This window comes from Myotis daubentonii, chromosome X, assembly GCF_963259705.1.
Source record: "Myotis daubentonii chromosome X, mMyoDau2.1, whole genome shotgun sequence".
Taxonomy (NCBI): Eukaryota; Metazoa; Chordata; class Mammalia; order Chiroptera; family Vespertilionidae; genus Myotis; species Myotis daubentonii.
In genome coordinates this window covers 60791796-60811212 of record NC_081861.1, presented here as the reverse complement: position 1 = coordinate 60811212, position 19417 = coordinate 60791796, and positions in this window count along the sequence as shown.

Genomic DNA, 19417 nt, shown 5'->3' with positions numbered 1-19417 from the left:
GATTGGCATTTTTCTCTATGCTGTACATTATATCCTTGTATCTTCTTTATTTTTTAAATGGATGTTTGTACCTCTTACTCCCATTCACCTTTTTCACCCATTCCCCTACCACTCTTTCCTCTGGCAACCATCAGTTGGTTCTCTGTATCTATGAGTCTGTTTCCATTTTTTTTTTTTATCATTTGTTCTTGTTTTTTAGATTCCACATAAGTAAAATCATACAGTTTTTGTCTTTCTCTGACTTATTTTACTTTCTTTTCCTTGACTAGTTTGAAATGCCAATCTGCTGCATCCTCAGATAACTTCACTTAAACTTCTATTATGACTTTGGCTTCTAAAAGATTGACATTTAACTGCCTACACAATATAACTCAAACCAGCCTTTCAAGACTCATGTACCATAGTGTGATAAGGAGTCAGCATCATGTGGCTAAAGTTCATGTGTTCACAAAAAAGCAGATGGATTAAAATCACAATCTTGACATCAGTAGAATGTATTTGAACAAATTACTAATCTCCAGTGAACCTCAATTATCCTTTTAAAAATATAAATAACTAGAGGCCCGGTGCACAAAAATTTTTGCACTCGGGGGGAAGAGGTTGTCCCTCAGCCCGGGCAGTGCCCTCTCGCGGTCTGGGACCACTCGGGAGATAACGACCTGCTGGCTTAAGCCTGCTCCCGGATGGCAGAGGGCAGGCCCAATCCCTAGGTGCAGCCCCTGGTCGGGCTCAGAGCAGGGCTGATTGGGGAGTTGGGGCGCTGCCCCTGTCATGCACAGAGCAGGGCAGATCGGGAGGTTGCGATGCCACCCTCAGTCACGCTCAGGGTAGGGATGATTGGGGGGTTGGGGCACTGCCCCCTGTCACACTTAAGGCAGGGTGGATGGGCAGGTTGAGGCGCCATCCCCTATCACGCACAGAGCAGGGCCAATCAGGGGGGTTGGGGCTCCATACCATGTCACAGACAGAGCAGGGTCGATCAGGGGGTTGGGGAGCTCCCCCCTGTCACGCACAGAGCATGGCCAATCAGGGGGTTGGGGCGCCACACCCTGTCACACTCAGGGCAGGGCCGATGGGGAGGTTATGGCTCTACCCCGTCACACACAGAGCAGGGCCCATGGGGTGTGGGTTGGGGCATCGCCCTCTATCACACACAGAGCAGGGCCAATTTGGGGGTTGGGGCACAGCCACTGTCACACTCAGGGCGAGGTCGATTGGGAGGTTATGGCTCTACCCTGTCACACAAAGAACAGGGCCGATCAGGGGGTTGGGGCGCCGCATCCTGTCACACACAGAGCAGCAGGGCAATCAGGGGGTTGGGGAGCTCCCCCCTATCAGGCACAGAGCAGGGCTGATCAGGGCTTTGGGGCACCTTCCCCTGTTAGGAACAGAGCAGGGCGGATAGGGAGGTTGTGGCCCCGCCCCCTGTCACACACAGAGCTGCAGGGCGATCAGGGGGTTTGGGCGCTGCCCCCTGTCACGCTGATCCCAGTGCCGGGAGGCCTCGTGGCTCCGCTGATCCCGGTGCTGGGAGGCATATTACTCTGTTACTATATAAGATAGAGGCCTGGTGCACGGGTGTGGGCCGGCTGGTTTGTCCTGAATGGTGTCCTGGATCAGGGTGGGGGTCCCCACTGGGGTGCCTGGCCAGCCTGGATGAGGGGATGATGGCTGTTTGCAGCTGGTCACACACCGTTCAGGGTGGTGGTCCCCACTGGGGTGCCTGGCCAGTCTGGGTGAGGGGCTGAGGGCTCTTTTCAGGCTGGAGGGTGACTGAAGCTCCCAACCGCTCCTTTTTTTCTTTTTTTTTATTCTGGGCCAGCTTTAGCTCTGAGGTTCCAGCTTTTAGGCCTCCGCTGCTGAAAGCAGGTTTCTGGCCTTTGTTTACCTTCTGTATATGAAACAATGTTGCGATCCTGCTGGATGAAGCCCGGTGACTAAAGCAGGTATCTGGGGTTTTGTTTAGCTTCTATATTTGTAACATAGTTGCTTAGAGTTGCAGCTCAGAGGCCGGCAGCGGCAGGTGGGGAACGTTGGAGTCCTCTGTCACTGAAGCAAGCAAGCCTCATGTTTGCTTTAAGCTACCTGGCTGCCGGCCGCCATCTTGGCTGGCAGTTAATTTGCATATTGCCCTGATTAGCCAATGGGAAGGGTAGCGGTTCTACGCTAATTACCATGTTTCTCTTTTATTAGATAGGATAATTTACCTCACAGAATGGGAGATAGGAAAATATAGGAAAGCATGTGAGATTTTCAAAACCTAATAGGTGTTCAATAAAATTAGTTCTCCTTTCCTCTAGACTCATACATAACATTCTTCTGCCATAAAACTTTTATTAAATGCACTGTTCTTTAAAAAGAATACCTCTAAGCTTTAATAAGTTTAAATGAAGTGATCTGAAAATTGGAAGCATTTCAAACTAGTCTATAAAAAGAGATGAAAAAGCAAGTACACATATGTAATAACTTAATAAAAAATTTAAAAAGCAAGTGTAGAATAAAACTGGTAAAGATATAGAATATGCAATTGAAGTGCTCTAATTCTACTTATATCTACCTACAAGATTATACAACAGTCACAGTCCAGCCTTACTAAAATCACTTCCATGGAAACTTTTCTGGTTTACAAATTAAATGTGGTTTCTCCCTCTTTTCAATTCTGTTTAAAACCATATACCTTTGTTTTCACACATGCCTTGCCTTATTCCTTATTCTTACATTATTCAGGCATTATCTCTCTACCAGTTTATAATAACTACTAGGGGCCCGGTGCACAAAATTCATGCACTGGGGGAGGGGTGTCCCTCAGCCCAGCCTGCCCCCTCTCACATACTGGAAGCCCTTAGGGGATGTCCTAGTGATGGTGTAGGCAGGCTCCCTGCTCCCCTTGGGGATAGGGCCTAAGCCACAGTCTGGCCTCCCTTTGTGGGAGGTGACCAAGCTGATCAGGGGAAGGCACCAGCCCCATCACCCCGCTGCTGCAGCCACTGCCAGTCACCGCAGACACCAAGGTGTTTTTATCAACACAGACTCCAGTCCCTTCACCATGAAAAAATGACAACTTTCTTTAGGCATTTTCAAGATGTGTCTTTCATATAATAATAATTTCTTTATTATTTTTTTTATCCTCACCGAGGATATGTTTCCATCGATTTTTAGAGAATGTGGAAGAGAAAGGGAAAGACAGAGAGAAACATCAAAGTGAGAGGAACACTTTGATTGGTTGCCTCCTGCATAAGCCCTGACCTGGGCCCCGGCCAGGGAGGAGCCTGCAACCTAGGTACATGCCCTTGGTCAGAATTGATCTCAGACCCTCCCATCAGCAGGCCAAGGCATTATCCACTGAGCACAACCAGCTAGGGCAGGATATGACATTTCTTAGCCCACCAGCAGTGGACCTTCGGTTTTTTTTGCCAGAAGTGTGCTGAAAAACCCTAGATCACCTTCTTGGATTCTTATTACCCGAGTTACTAAGAATATTACCAGTGGCATACAGGGAGCTTAACCAATGAGCGGTCATAAAAGGTGTTTCCTCTGTAGTTCACACCAATCGCCAGCTTGCCCCCCTCCCCTGCCCCAGGCCTGCCGCCTCTGGCCCAGGCTTCAGGCCTGGGCAGGGGACCCCCATCTCCCTCCCCGAGTTACTAAGAATATTACCAGTGGCATACAGGGAGCTTAACCAATGAGCGGTCATAAAAGGTGTTTCCTCTGTAGTTCACACCAATCGCCAGCTTGCCCCCCTCCCCTGCCCCAGGCCTGCCGCCTCTGGCCCAGGCTTCAGGCCTGGGCAGGGGACCCCCATCTCCCTCCCATCGCCAGCTCTGCCCTCACCAAGGCCTGATGCCTCGGCCAGAGGCGTGGACCCCCATCACCTTTTGATCACCGGATCAGCCCCTCACCCAGGCCTGACGCCTCTGCCAGAGGTGTCAGGCCTGGGCAGGGGACCCCCATTTCCCCCCCAATCATAGGCTTCTAGGCAGCTTCTGGGCCTGGCCTGCTGCCCAGGATGGTGCCTCACACTGGTGGCTGCACTCCTGTCCTGCCTGCAGTATGCAAATTAGCCACCATCTTTGTTGGCAGTTAATTTGCATATCATGCTGATTAGCCAATGGGAGGTGTAGCGAAGGTATGGTCAATTACCATGTTTGTCTATTATTAGATAGGATTCTTAATATCAGAACTCTTTCTTAACTGTCTTTGTATAAATTATAGTGTTCACCACAGTGTCTTTAATATGGTAGGCATATATTACTTTATTTGGGAGTAGGAGTGGAGAACAATAAGGATATAAGAGTGTGATAACTAGAATAGAAAGGTCTTTTTATATGAAATACAGAACATGAAAAGTTACTATTATTTGTTGAAAAAAGAAGCAATAAGCATGGGCACAGGATAAGTACAGATAAATATGTGTGCTGTGGATATCTACAGTGCTTAAAATTTGTAAATTTCAATATAGAATGAAGGAATTGGCTTAGTATAGCTGTATCTGAGAATGATTGCCTAAAAATGGGAATACAGTGTTTTTAAATAGAAAACATCAAATTTAAAATTGATTTATCTCCTAGCTTCAAAGAGGCAACACACAATATTAGATCAGCTCTGAAGACACTTTTATTGATATTAGCACCATACAGTTTCTCAAATAAAAGTATTAATGTAGAATATTCAGAAGGGCCAACTTTGATCACTGGTAGTAGATGGCCATATTCCAATATCCATGCAGGCTGGTTGGATAACAAGATGGTGGGAATAATTTCTGAAGATTCTGTAAATCAGACTAATATGTCTCTTGCCGGTAAATTGGACCCCCAAAAGCTACAAATACACTTCAGAAGATGCTGGTATAGATACCAAAGAGAAATGAATGGGTTTCTTCTTTCAAATAAGATAAAATAGTTTTCAACAGACCAATGCTATCACTGAAAACAACCAGAAAAGATAAAATTGTTAAAGCAGTAGAGAGCTGCAGAAGCAATGAGGACTAGAAGGAATGATATTACAGAAAGGAGAATGCTAAAAATCTACAGCTCGCTCTTCTCTGAAGGAATGGGCCAGAAGTGAAAATCTGGGTGGGGCTCACAAACAGGGCTACAGATTGGGACAAAGAAACCAGAAGATTTGTTGGTGGTTCTATGGAACTGGAATGATAAAATTGAATTATTTAGAGTCTTAAAAATACAGCCAGTATATTGGCTATATTCTGAATCTAAACCCAGTAGGAGACAAACTAATTAAGCCAACATTTTATAAAATAGAGTGGATTCCTAACCAGTTTGGCTCAGTGGATACAGCATCGTCCCATAAACTGAAGGGTTCTGGGTTCCATTCCAGTCCAGTGCATGCACCTTGGTTGCTGGCTCGATCCTCAGCCCTGGTCAGGGAGCCTGTGTGGAGGTAACCAATCGATGTGTGATGTTCTCTCTCTCTCTCTCTCTCTCTCTCTCTCTCTCTTCCACTATCTCTAAAAATCATTGGAGAAATATACTCAGGTGAGGATTAAGGAAAAACAAATAGAGTGGAAATTTTTCTGCTTTTCCTCTACTTAGAGGGTCAAATGCCTACCTGGATATAAGACTTCAAACACAAAAAATGAGAGTTGAGATCCTGGAACTGTTTATTTTTTTTAAGAATACTTGCCATTCAGGCATAATAAAAGACTAAGAATCTAGGGTTGGCCTCTATCAGAGGGTCATTACTGGAAGCTGGAGAAATCTTCAGGTATTTGGGCCAATATGAGACATTTTAGCTGCAAAATTGGATGACTAAATGGGTTCAAGCACAGCCATTATCACCCTGGAGCCATCTGCTAAATTCTAAAGCTGACAAGGTTGGGATTCCAAAAATAAAAACAAATATCTCTGGAAATTAAGGTGAAAATATCCACAGATCACAGGTTTTGAGGAGGAAAAGACCTAAGAGATTCTCAGATGAAAGCCCTGGAGGGTCACATCACAGGAAAAAAAAAATAGGTGGACAGCACCTTATCAAAATGCAATAGGGCCTGATTTTTTTATTAAGGTAATAAGCTCCTCCTCACATATGTGCCTCACAGATAAAATGTTAAACCCTAACTTCATTTCTGGTCAGGATGAAAGTGTAAATAAACACTGTGCTCACCTCCTCATGCAATAACACTTTCAGCAATAAAGATTAAAAAAACATACAAATTGTGAATAATTTATAGAACAATCATCATTGACAACCATCTAAGGATTAGCTGAACCGAAGTTCTATAACTAAGAATATAAAGAAGAAGCCACAAGACTTGTAGGACAGCAGAGATGCCAAATAGGCAGGTTCCACACACATGGTGTGGCAATTAAGTATCAAGAGGGATATCTTGGCTGTGGAGGACACCCAAGGAGCTCAGTGTCCCAGGCCCACAATGGGCTCTCAAGCGTGGGGCACCAGTGCAAGGAAGAGGGGTCACCATAACATCTTACTTTGAGGGGACTGCATCCGAGTAAGATGGAGGGCTTCTAGAGTCCCAGACATTTCTCTTGAAAGGCCCATGCATAGACTCAGTCATTCACAAATTTACTCACTCTGGGCTCCAGAGCAGGGATATCAGCTTGGAAAGCACTAGGGAGCTATGGGGAAGATCTGAATTGACTACATTCAGGGTGAAGGCTAAACAGTCATGGGTCAGGGCAGCTCTTTATGGGCGGAAATGCTGGAAGGTGTTATTGTCCCTTTGTTGAGCCCTTCCCTCCTTCAACCCAGCCAGGAGACGCAGGTAGGCACCAAATCTGAGCTCTCCAATAACTCAGATAACACATTTTGCATCAATCTGGTGATTACCTAAGACACCAACCCATCCAACTCAAGTGCATTGCCTGAGCCATAGAGTGGTTTCTCCATATAAGCAGGTTACCTCAGCGCACTGCAGATTTTCCTAAAATATCTCAAAAGTCCACAAAACCACCCCACAGTGTTGCTCAGTGGTTGAGCATTGATCTATGAACTTGGAGGTCACAATGTGTTTCCCTGTGAGGGCACATGCCTGGGATGCAGGCTAAGTCCCCTGCAGGGGGCATGCAGAAGGCAGCCAATGATGATTCTCTCTCAGCATTGAAGTTTCTATTTCTCTCTCCGTCTTCCTTCCTCTCTGAAATCAATAAAAATATATTTTTAAAAAGTCCACAAAACCCAAACAAGCAGTAGCTGCCTTCAGCATGCCTTGTACCTCTTGCTCAACGGCCCCAAGCTTGAAAAAAATGGCAATCTGTTTCAAATTGCAATGTAACTCCCATTAGCTGACCCCAAGCCTGACATAAGTTGTAGGCAGTGTTGGCCTGGAATGTAGCTTTAGCTAAAGTTGTGGCTGACCTCAATTCACATTGTGGTGCCCACCAAAGGGCCCTAAGCCTACCATTATTGGCAGATGACCTCTCGTAACAGCATAAACTTACTCAAGCACCTCCAAGCCCAGAAAAATTGAAAATCTCTGTAGATCACTTTATAGCTCTTACCAAGTGGCCCCAAGCTGGGCACAAATGGCAACTGATCTTGATTTGCACCAGGGCCCCTCCCAAGAGTCTCTAGAACCAGCGTACCTAGTGTGGCTAGCTTCAGACCGCACTAGGGCACCACCCAAACTTCTTCCCAAATGGCACACCCATAGGGTGCACTCAGGCGGCAACAGAGCCCTGCTATCATGACACTTCATTGTGTCAGCCCCTGCACAACCAGCCCACACAGCCAGTCAGTATGAGGATCTATCACACTCACTGAGGTGACACAGAAGCTAAGGCGACACAGCAGCTAAGGCCCAACTAAAACAGAAGGGAACTCACAACCTACACAAGGGTTACTCCTGAAACACCTGGCTCAGGTGACCAGGAAGACAAATCATTGGACCCCATAGAATACTTTCAACATGAAACCATTCTGCCAAGACTGGGAGGCATAGCAGATCTACCTAAGAGGTAGAAACAAACACAGGAAGGCAGCCAAAATTAGGAGACAGAAAACATGTCACAAATGAAAGAACAGGACAAAATGCCAGAAAAAAAAGTAAACAAGTAGGAGCACCTAAATATACAAAGCAAATATTAAAAGACCTAAAAGAGGAGATTGACAGTAATACTGTAATTGTAGAGAAAGTTAATACCCATTGAAATAAAAAAAAAATATAGATCCTTCTAGACAGAGAATCAACAAGGAATAATGATTTTATTTTTATTTATTTATTTTTTTCAATCTTTAATTTCTTTATTGATTAAGGTATAACATATGTGACCTCACCCCCCCATAAACCCCCACACACACACACTCAGGCTCTCATCCCCCTGTTGTCTGTGTCCAGTGGTTGGACTTATATGCATGCATAAAAGTCCTTTGGTTGATCTCTCCCCCTTACCCCCACCCTCCCCTACCTTCCCTCTGAGGTTTGACAGTCTGATTGCTGCTTCTCTGTCTCTGGATCTGTCCCTATTCATCAATCTATATTGTTCACTATATTCCACAAATGAGTGAGATCATGCAATATTTGTCTTTCTCTGACTGGCTTATTTCACTTAGCATAATGCTCTCCAGTTCCATCCATGCTGTTGCAAATTTAAATGACACATTATACCAAATAAAGTTAATTGATATTTTCAGGACATTTCACCCAAAATAATATATATATATTACTTTCAAGTTCACATGTGTCACATGTTAGCCACAAAACAAGTCTCAACAAATTTAAGAATCCTGAAATTTTATCAAGCATCTTCTCTGATCACAATGGTATGAAGACAGAAATCAATTACAAAAAGAAAACTGAAAAACCCACAAACATGTGGAGGCTAAATAACATGCTACTAAACAGTGATTGGGTTAACGGTGAGATCAAGGGGAAAAAAATCTAAATATACCTTAAAAAATTAAAACGAAAACATATTGACCCCAAATCTATGGGACATAAACAAAGAAGTTATGTTTTTAATATGTTTTATTGATTTTTTATAGAGAGGAAGGGAGAGAGATAGAGAGTCAGAAACATCGATGAGAGAGAAACATCGATCAGCCGCCTTCTGCACACCTCCTACTGGGTATGTGCCCGCAACCCAGGTACATGCCCTTGACCAGAATCTAACCTGGGACCTTTCAGTCCACAGGCCGACGCTCTATCCACTGAGCCAAACCGGTTTCGGCACAAAGAAGTTTTAAGAGAAAAATTCATAGCAATATCAGCCTATTTCAAGAAATAAGAAAAATGTCAAATTATCAATCTACCTTATACCTTAAGAGAACCAGAAAAATAAGAAACACAGTCTAAAGTAAGTAAAGAAAGAAAATAATAGTTTTGACATAAGGTAATGTGATTCGTCCAACTTTTTCTTTCTCAAGATCACAGTTACTATTCGGGTTATTTTGTTTCCATATAAATTTTTGAAATATTTGTTCTAGTTCTGTGAAATATGCCACTGGTATTTTTATATGAATTGCATTAAATATATACTAGTAGATTGTACTGGCATAAAAACAGACATATATATTAATGGAACAGAAATAAACCCACACCTTTATAATCCATATTTCACAAAATAGGCAAAAACATACAATGGGCTAAAGATGGTCTATTCAATAAATGGTATTGGGAAAATTGGACAGATATGTGTAAAAAATGGAGCTAAACAAACTTTGTACACCACACACAAGAATGAACTCAAAGTGGATTAAAGACTCGAAACCATAAATATCCCAGAAGAAAACACAGGAAGTATGTGAAATCTCGGACATTTTGTGTAGCAATATTTTTTCTGATATATCTCCTGCAGATTGAAATAAGAACACAACACCTGCTGAACCAGTTTGGCTCAGTGGATCGAGCATCGGCCTGCGGACTCAAGGGTCGCAGGTTTGATTCCGGTCAAGGGCATGTACCTTGGTTGCGGGCACATTCTCACTGTGGGGTGTGCAGGAGGCAGCTGATTGATGTTTCTCTCTCGTCGATGTTTCTAACTCTCTATCCCTTTCCCTTCTTCTCTGTAAAAAAATCAATAATATATATATATATATATATTTTTTTTTTGTAAAAAAAAAGAACACAACACCTGCATGAGAACACTCATTTGGACCAATGCAGTCACGGTTCTGAGAGTCCACTCCACCATCCAATGCATAACATTTGAAAGTCAGGCAAGCATACAGGTGGCCATATGTCTCAACTAACAGATGGATAACAACTGTGGGGTTTTGATACTCAATGTCTTTTTAAGCAAGAGGTAGAATAGAAGTTAGTCAGTGTATAGTAGAGCTACACCCACTGTGCTGTAGTTCAGTAATGGGATTTGGGTAGAAGGATGGAAACAAAAGCACAGGTGAGAACTGGGTTCTGGATAATTAGATAGGATATAGAATCAAGTGATTCAAGCACAAGTATAAAAAGTAAATTGTTCATAGCAGCACAATTCACCATAGCTAAGATTTGGAAACAGCCTAAATGCCCATCAGCAGATAAGTGGATTAGAAAACTGTGGAACATCTACACAATGGAATACTACACTGCTATAAAAAAAGAAGGGATTCCTACCATTTACAGCAGCATGGATGGAACTGGAGAGCATTATGCTAAGTGAAATAAGCCAGGCAATGAAAGAAAAATACCACATGATCTCACTCACTTATGGAAATAAAGAACATTATAACCTGATGAACAAAAAGATAGATACAGAGGCAGTAAACCATCGAACAGACTGTCAAATTACAGCGGGAAGGCTGGGGAGTGTTGGGGAGGAGGAGAAAGAGACCAACTGAAGGACTTGTATGCATGCATATAAGCACAACCAATGGACACAAGACACTGGGCGTGGGTGGGATGAGGGAATGCGACAGGGGTAGGAAAGGCCGGGGGAAAGTCAATGGGGGGAAAAAGAGATATATGTACTACTATGTGTAAGACTTTAAAAAATAAAAAAGTAAATTGTATACTTAAGAAATTAGTCACACTAGAGGAACTTCACCTGCAAGACCAAAACAAAAGCCAGACCCAATACTCTTCGTATTGTAAGCAAAGAATTTGGGTTAGGGCCACAGTCCAGCTTTTCTTTCAGTCATCTTCTTTCCGAAATCCATTGAAGGGCTACTCTCAAATACCTCTTTTGAGCATTATTAGTTGAATTTATCTGTTCATTTATATAACACTTAAGAAAATATTATTAATTTCAGTCACAATTATCTAAGAAAATAATTGAATTTAATAAACAAAAAGAGTTAGGAGAGTGCAATGATATTTTACCTTCTCTCTGCATATACCTATCTTTACCAGCTTTCTTTCCATGGCTAAAGCACAGGGAAAGCCTTTCTCAAAAATGCTGCACAACATTTGCCTGTAAATTAATTATAGCATAACCATTACCCAGGTCTTTTTGGTGACTGTACAAGTAGGACAATGTTCCCACTGAAAATAAAGGCTTCTTTTTATTTTGAAGCTTTGAGTAATGAAGGTCAGAAAACAGGTCAGTAAGGAGAAGCAAAAGCTTAGAATTCCCAGAGAGCCCCAACTGTTTTTCCGAATAATTTATTTGGCTGAAATTATGTGGTGAACTTTAGGCTACAAAATGTAGATCATATGACCCAACTGTATTATATTCTGGTTCAGCTTAATGTCGAAAATTATGATTAATGTATTGTACAATGATTTTTTAAATGCTGAACTTCTTAGAGAAAAAAAATAATATGCTCCCTGGGCAGAACTAAGGAATACTATAATTATGTATTTTCATATTTTTCTAACATTATCTAGATTGTGCAACAAGTCAACACATGCTATTGTATTATCTCAGTTGTATTTACTTTCTATTTGGAGTCAAGACCTTTAATGAAGTAGTTTTACAATAACAAGAATTCATCCAAGGCTTTAAGTGATACTGGTGCTTGTGGGGAAACTCCACTGGGAGTTGATAGGATTGTAAGTAGCATTTCAACCAAACTGCAGGTATGGTATTCAATAAAACTGCCAGCTTTTGCACTCAAGATGTATTTATGGGCAGAAAAATAACTTATAAAAATGGCATCCTGGGACTCCATATTTATTCTCTTTCAATGATTTCCAGGTCAAATTTGCTCAGTTTACAAGTTAAAAGATGACTTTCATCCTAGCTCTCAGCCCAGGAAATTCCCATTAGGATAAAAACAAAGCTGTCTTTGCTCAACCTTTGACACTATCACTTGGAATGACATTTCTGCAATCCAAGCTTTAGATCAGATCATGTTGCAGCATAAACTGAAAGCTGCATCAGTTTTATCAACTTCACCACCATTTCTGATACATTAGTTGCTTTCTGCCATTATATTGAAATTCCCATCATGCCCTTTGGCCACAGGTTAAAAATTATTTTTAAATTGCATCAGTAAAGAGCCAAAATTCTCCAATTTAATATCATAAATCATTTGTTCCACAACTATTAAAACATTGTGGAATTATCATTCAGATTGGATTCTTAGACATAACCATATTTTTAGGTAGCTCTTACACTGTATATCACACATTGCAGTAATAGCTACCAAATATTCAGTTAATAATGTTATAACTAGACATGGTGATTGAAACTTTTCAAAAGGTCTATCTAAAATGTGCTAGACTAGAATGATTAATAGCATTGAATCACAGTATGTTTGATATAAAAGAGAGAACAGAAGAATATATACTGGTGAGTTTAAAGTAAAAAAAAGTACATGTGATTCTTTAAGTTTGTTCTTGCTCTTAGAAACGTTGGATATTTTCAAAAATGTATAAAGATTGGCAAAAATCTATTTGTGAACTATGCTACTCACTCTGCATGAAATTTTGAAACACTGACAATTTAAAAAGCCAACTGACAATATGGAAAAGCAAAAAAAAAAAATCATAATAAAATAAGGACTACATACCATATAGTTACTTACTATTATAACTAGTATATTAGTTTTTATTGCTGTGCAACATATTACAAAAAACTTAGCAACTTAAATCAACACTCATTTATTAGCTGATAATTCTGTGAGTTAGAAGCCTGTCACGATCTGTCTGGGTTCTCTACTCAGGGTTTCACAAGGCTGAAATCACTGTGATGGTTGAGCTGAGCTCTTATCAAGAGGCTTTTGAGGAAAATTCCCTTCCAACATCTCTGTTGCTTTTGCTTGCAGAATTCAGTTCCTTGCAATTATAGGATAAAGGTCCCCATTTCTATACTGACTGTAGACAGTTATTTGACTCTCAGCTGCTAAAAGTCACCCACATTGTATGTAATATATTCCCCTCCATATTCAAGCTAACAAAAACAGGTCAAATCCTAATGCTTCAATTCTCTGCTATCCTCTTCTACATTTAGTCAAACAAAATTCCTGCTTTTAAATGTTTTATGTTATCAGGTCGTGCTCACTCAGGTAATCTATCTCAAGGTAAGCTGTGCCATATAGCATAAGCTAATCATGGAGTAAGATCCATAACGTTCATAGTATCAGGTACTATACAGAATGTGTACATGGGGGTGTATGAAGCAAATCTTGAGGGCCATCTTATAATTCTGTCTACAAGACTAAGAAAAATTAAACTCACCATTAATTAATTTAATAATTTCTTTTTAAGCACCTACTGTGTGACAGGCACTGTTCATACTGCAGGATTTATACTCTGTAGTGTAAATATGAGATTAAGGCATACTCTATTTTGTAAATCTGTAACAATATATTAGAGGTGCTTAGAGCACACTTTGGGATGAAACAGACCAGAGGTAAATCCTACTCTTATACCACTTACTGGCTGCATCGTCTTGGCTAAGTTAATTCATTTCTCTGAGATTCGATTTCTTTATCAAAAAAAAAAAAAACCCTAGAAAAAATAATGGCATCTATTTCATAGGATTGTTATGAGGATTAAGTGAGATAATGTTGGAAACATGTTTAGTACAATCTTGACCCATATTAATCACACAATAACTGATGATAAAAAGTGTTACGCAATATTTTGAAACACATGACAATTCTGTAAGGGGGTCTTTACATTTTTCTTCTTCTTTGCAAGATCTGGTTATGAATACTTTATACTCTCCTAGTTTTCCTCTCACTGTATAATTCCTCCTGAAGATATGTTGATATCTGTGTCCATGGTAACACCTTCAGTCAGCAGTTACTGTAATGCACATCAAGCTTACCATTAACTGAGGCCAGTAATGCTGACCCTTTATCCGGAGAGGATGGAAGCTCTGTGGTGCTTGGATGATCTCAGTTCAGCTTTTCTTCAGCTAAATGGTCTCTGAAGGATCATTCTTCCTCTTAATATAATAGAAATTAGAAAACACACACATGCATATGCTCACCCTGCTCATAATAATTGTGCCTCAGGATCAAAGAAGCAGTGATGAGAATCTAACCACAATACTGAAGAAAACCAATGTCTCTCCTTTTAGCTGACAAATAACAAAAGTTTTAATAAGTTTTACCAATGGCTGCTTTCTACCACTAAACAGACTCCAAAGGGTGTGGGGGAGGGAGGATATAAATCCAATAAAGTTTGCATTTGACCAAGTACAGTGAAAAGTACAAAAGAAATGGATATACAGAGAAAATTTGTAGAGTTTTCACTGATGAGCCAGTGTAATTTTACTTATACTTCTTTACCATCTTTACCCAGACCGGCAAACAATCAAATGCTATATTTTACATTCCTTTTTAAAAATAAATCTTCATTGTTGAAAGCATTAACATATGTATCTTTTTCCCCCATTGCCCTCTCCTACCTCCTTCCCCACAAACCTTCACCACCCACTGTCTGTCTCTTTGGGTTATGCATATACACATATGAGTTCATTGGTTGATCTCTTCCCCGTCACCACCTACCCCTGCCCTTCCCTCTGAGGTTTGACAGTCTGTTCAATGTTTGTATATCTCTGAGTCTATTTTTGTTCATCAGTTTATATTGGACATTAGATTCCACATATGAGTGAGAGCATATATACATATCTTTCTCTGACTGGCTTATTTCTCTTAGCAAAATGCTCTCTAGATCTATCTATGCTGTTGCAAATGGTAAGAGTTTTTTTTGTTTGTTTGTTTTTTTACAGCTGCATAGTATCCCATTGTATAAATGTACCATGATTTTTTAATTCACTCATCTGCTGATGGGCACTTAGGCTGTTTCCAAATCTTAGCTATTGTAAATTGTGCTGCTATGAACATAGGGGTGCATATATTCTTTCAGATGGGTGTTTCTGAGCTTGGGGGATGTATTCCCAGAAGTGGGATCACTGAGTCAAATGGTAGTTCCATTTTTAATTTTTTGGGGAAACTCTAAACTCTTTTCCACAGAGGCTGCACCAGTCTGCATTCCCACCAGCAGTGCACAAGAGTTCCTTTTTCCCCACATCCTAGCCAACACTTGTCGTTTGTTGATGATAGCCATTCTTACAGGTGTGAGGTGTACCTCATTTTCGTTTTGATTTGCATCTCTCAGATGATCAGTGACTTTGAGCACTTTTTCATATGCCTTTTGGAATTCTGTATGCCCATTTTGGAGAAGTGTCTATTGAAGTCATTTGCCCATTTTTAATTGTATTATTTATCTTCCTTTTTGTTAAGTTGTATGAGTTCCTTATGTATCATTGGCAAATATGTTCTCCTATGAAGTGGGCACTCTTGTTATTTTATTGATGGCTTCTTTTGCTGTTCAGAAGCTCTTTATTTTGATGTAGTCCCATTTGTTTATTTTTTCCTTAATTCCCATTGCCCTAGGAGATATATCCTTAAACACATTGCTGCCAATGGTTTATTCTAAGATTTTTTATGGTTTCATGTCTTACATTTAAGTCTTTTATCCATTTTGAGTTTAATTTTGTGTATGGTGTAAGTTGGTGGTCTAGTTTCATTTTTTTTGCATGTATCTGTCCAATTTTCCCAACACCATTTATTGAAGAGGCTGTCTTGACTCCATTGTATGCTCTTGCCTTCTTTGTCAAATATTTAAATGAGCATAATGACTTGGGTCCATTTCCGGGTTCTCTGTTCTGTTCCATTGGTCTCTATGCCTGTTCTTATTCCAGTACCAGGCTGTTTTGAGTAAAGTGGCTTTGTAGTATAATTTTAAATCTGGTATTGTGATTCCTCCAACTTTGTTCTTTTTCAAGATTGCTGCAGCTATTCAGGGTCGTTTTTTTGATTCCTTATATGTTTTGGAGAATGCATTCTTACTCTGTGAAATATGCTGTTGGTATTTTAATAGGGATTGCATTGAATCTGTAGATTGCCTTGGGTAGTATGAACATTTTAATGATGTTGATGCTACCAATCCATGAACACAGTATATTCTTCCATTTGTTTATGTCTTCCTTTCTCTCTCTTTTTTCCCCAATGTCTTGTAGTTTTCCAAATACAGGTCTTTTACCTCCTTGGTTAATTTTATTCCTAAGTTTCTAAAATATTTTGTTGCAGTGGTAAATAGTGTTGTTTATCTGGTTTTCCTTTCTGAGAGTTCATTATTGGTGTATAAAAATTCCATAGATTTCTGGGTATTAATTTTATATCCTGCCAAATTCATTTATTAAATCTAGTAGTTTTCTGATGGAGTAGTAAGGTTTTCTATGTACAGTATCATGTCATCTGCCAATAGTGACAGTTTTACTTCCCCTTTTCCAATTTGGATGCATTTTATTTCTCTTGTCTGATTGCAATGGCTAGCACTTCTAGTACTAGGTTGACTAGGTGTGGTGAAATTGGGCATTCCTGTCTTCTTCCTGTTCTTATGAGAAACCACTTAGCTTTTATCCATTGAGATTGATGTTTGCTGTAGCTTTGTCATATATGGCTTTTATTATGTTAAGGTATGATCCCTCTATTCCTACTTTGTTGAGATTTTTTTTATCAAAAAGTGTATTGAGCCCTAACTGGTTTGGCTCAGTGGATAGAGCGTCAGCCTGCAGACTGAAAGGTCCCAGGTTAGATTCTGGTCAAGGGCATGTACCTTGGTTGCGGGCACATCCCCAGTAGGGGGTGTGCAGAAGGCAGCTGATTGATGTTTCTCTCTCATTGATGTTTCTAACTCTCTATTCCCTCTCCCTTCTTCTCCGTAAAAAATCAATAAAATATATTTTTAAAAAGTGTCTTGAATTTTGTCCAATGCTTTTTCTGCATTTATTGATATGATCATGTGGTTTTTATCTTTCAGTTTGTTTATATGATGCATCACAATTATTGATTTATGGATATACTATCAGCCTGCATCCCTCTAATAAATCCCACTTGTTCATGGTGTATGATTTTTCTAATGTATTGATAGATCAAATTTGTGAGAATTTTGTTGAAGCTTTTAGCGTCTATGTTCATCAGGGATATTGGCTTATAATTTTCTTTCTTTATAGTGTCTTTATCTGGTTTTTGGGATTAGAGTAATGCTGGCTTCATAGAAAGAGCTTAGGAGTGTTCTTTCTTTCTGAATTTTTTTGAATAGTTTGAGGAGGATAGGTGTAGTTATTTGAATGTTTGGTAAAACTCCCTGTGAAGCCATCCTGCCCAGGGCTTTTGTTTGCTGGGAGTCTTTTGTTTGATTGTTTGTTTGTTTTGTTTTGTTTTTTTGTTTTGTTTTTATTGTAGTTAATTTATAATTTTATGCCATTGTGATCTGAGAAGATGCTTGATATATTTCAGTCTTCTTGAATTTGTAGAAACTTAGTCTATGTACTAGCATGTGACCTATCAATCTTTGAAAATGTCCCATGTGCACTTCAGAAGAATGTATATTCTGTAGACTTGGGGTGAAATGTTCTGAAGATTTCAATTAGTCACATCTGATCTAGTGAGTCATTTAGGATTTCTGTTTCCTTGTTGATTTTTTGCCTATGTATCTAGTTTCTTATCCATTCAGCTACCCTATATCTTTTGATTAGAACATTTAATCCATTTACACTTAAGGTTAGTATTGATAGGTACTTGCTTGTTATCATCTTTGTTCTTTATGCCTGTTTTTCTTTCTCCCTTTCTACTTCTTCTTTACATTGGCCCTTTAGCATTTCTTGCATTGCTGGCTTGGTGTTAATAAACTCCTTTAGCCTTTTTTTTTTCTTGGAATATCCTGATTTTATCTTCAATTTTGAATGATAGCCCTTAGTGGATAGAGTATTCTTGGGTTCAGTTCCTTGCTTCGTGTCACTTGGTATACTTCATTCCATTTCCTTCTGACCTGACATGTTTTGGTGTTTCTGTTGAGAAATCAGTTGATAGTCTAATGGGAGAACCCTTATAGGTAACTTTCTGTCTCGCTCTGGCATCCTTTAAGATTCTTTCTTTGTCATTGATGTTTGCCAATTTAATTACAGTGTTTCATGGTGTGACTCTTTTGGGGTTCATCTTGCTTGGGACTCTCTGTGCTTCTTGGGTTTCTGTGACTTTTTTCTTTCCCAAGTTTGGGAAGCTTTTTGTCATTATTTCTTCAAACGGATTTTCTATTCCTTGCTCAGCTTCCATTTCTTCTGGCACCCCAATTATGTGGATGTTGTTTCACTTCAGGTTGTCCCAAAGATCCCTTAGATTCTCCTCTGCTTTTTAATTATTTTTTCCAGTTCCTGCTCTGCTTGGGAATTTTTAATACCCTGGCTTCTAACTCACTGATTTGGTCCTCAGCTTCTTCTAGTCTGTTGAAGCCATACATTGTGTTATTTATTGCATCTATGTCATTCTTCATTTCCTTTTTATTCTTTTTCATGTTAGTGAAATTCTCATTCAGCTCCTTATAATTCTCATTGAGTTGTGTGTAATGTCACCCAGATGTTTGAGCATCCTTATAACCAGTACTCTGAATTCTTTCTCTGACCAATTACTTGCCTCCATTTCATTTAATTCCTTTTTGGTGATTTCTCTTTTTCTTTACTTTGGGGATTGTTTCTTCATCTCCCCATTTTTGCTGTACCTTTGTAGTTGTTTTCATGTCTTAAATCCAACTACTATGGTACCCAGGTTCTTTTGTGTGTGGTCCTCTGTAGCTGGTGATTTGTGGGACCCAGTGGTTCAGTCTCTCTAATCTCCTGAGCTCCATGTTCTAGTGGAGCCCCCTACTTGATCTATTTGGGTTCCCCTAATGTAGCTGGGACTTGAATGTTAGTTTCTAATTCATGGATAAAGTCTTGTCACAGGTTGTCTGACTTTGTGACTCACCCCCAGCCTCATCATGCAAACTGTTGTGGATGTGCTTGTGGTTCTGGCTCTTATGTCAAGGTTGCCTGAGGTCTCACTGGCATACAATCACTGTAAGATCCTGGAGTCAACAGCATGGGAGGAGGGGGGTCTCGGGGCCTGAGGCTGAAGCAGTGTGACTCTGGCATGTGTGGTATGACTCTTGCTTGGGTAGGATCACTCTGAAAATCATGGTGAGAATCCCGGAGCCCATGACAGTGAGGGACAATTGTCCCAGAGTCTGTGCATGAGGCAGCAGGACTCTGGCCAAGGTGGCTTCACTCTG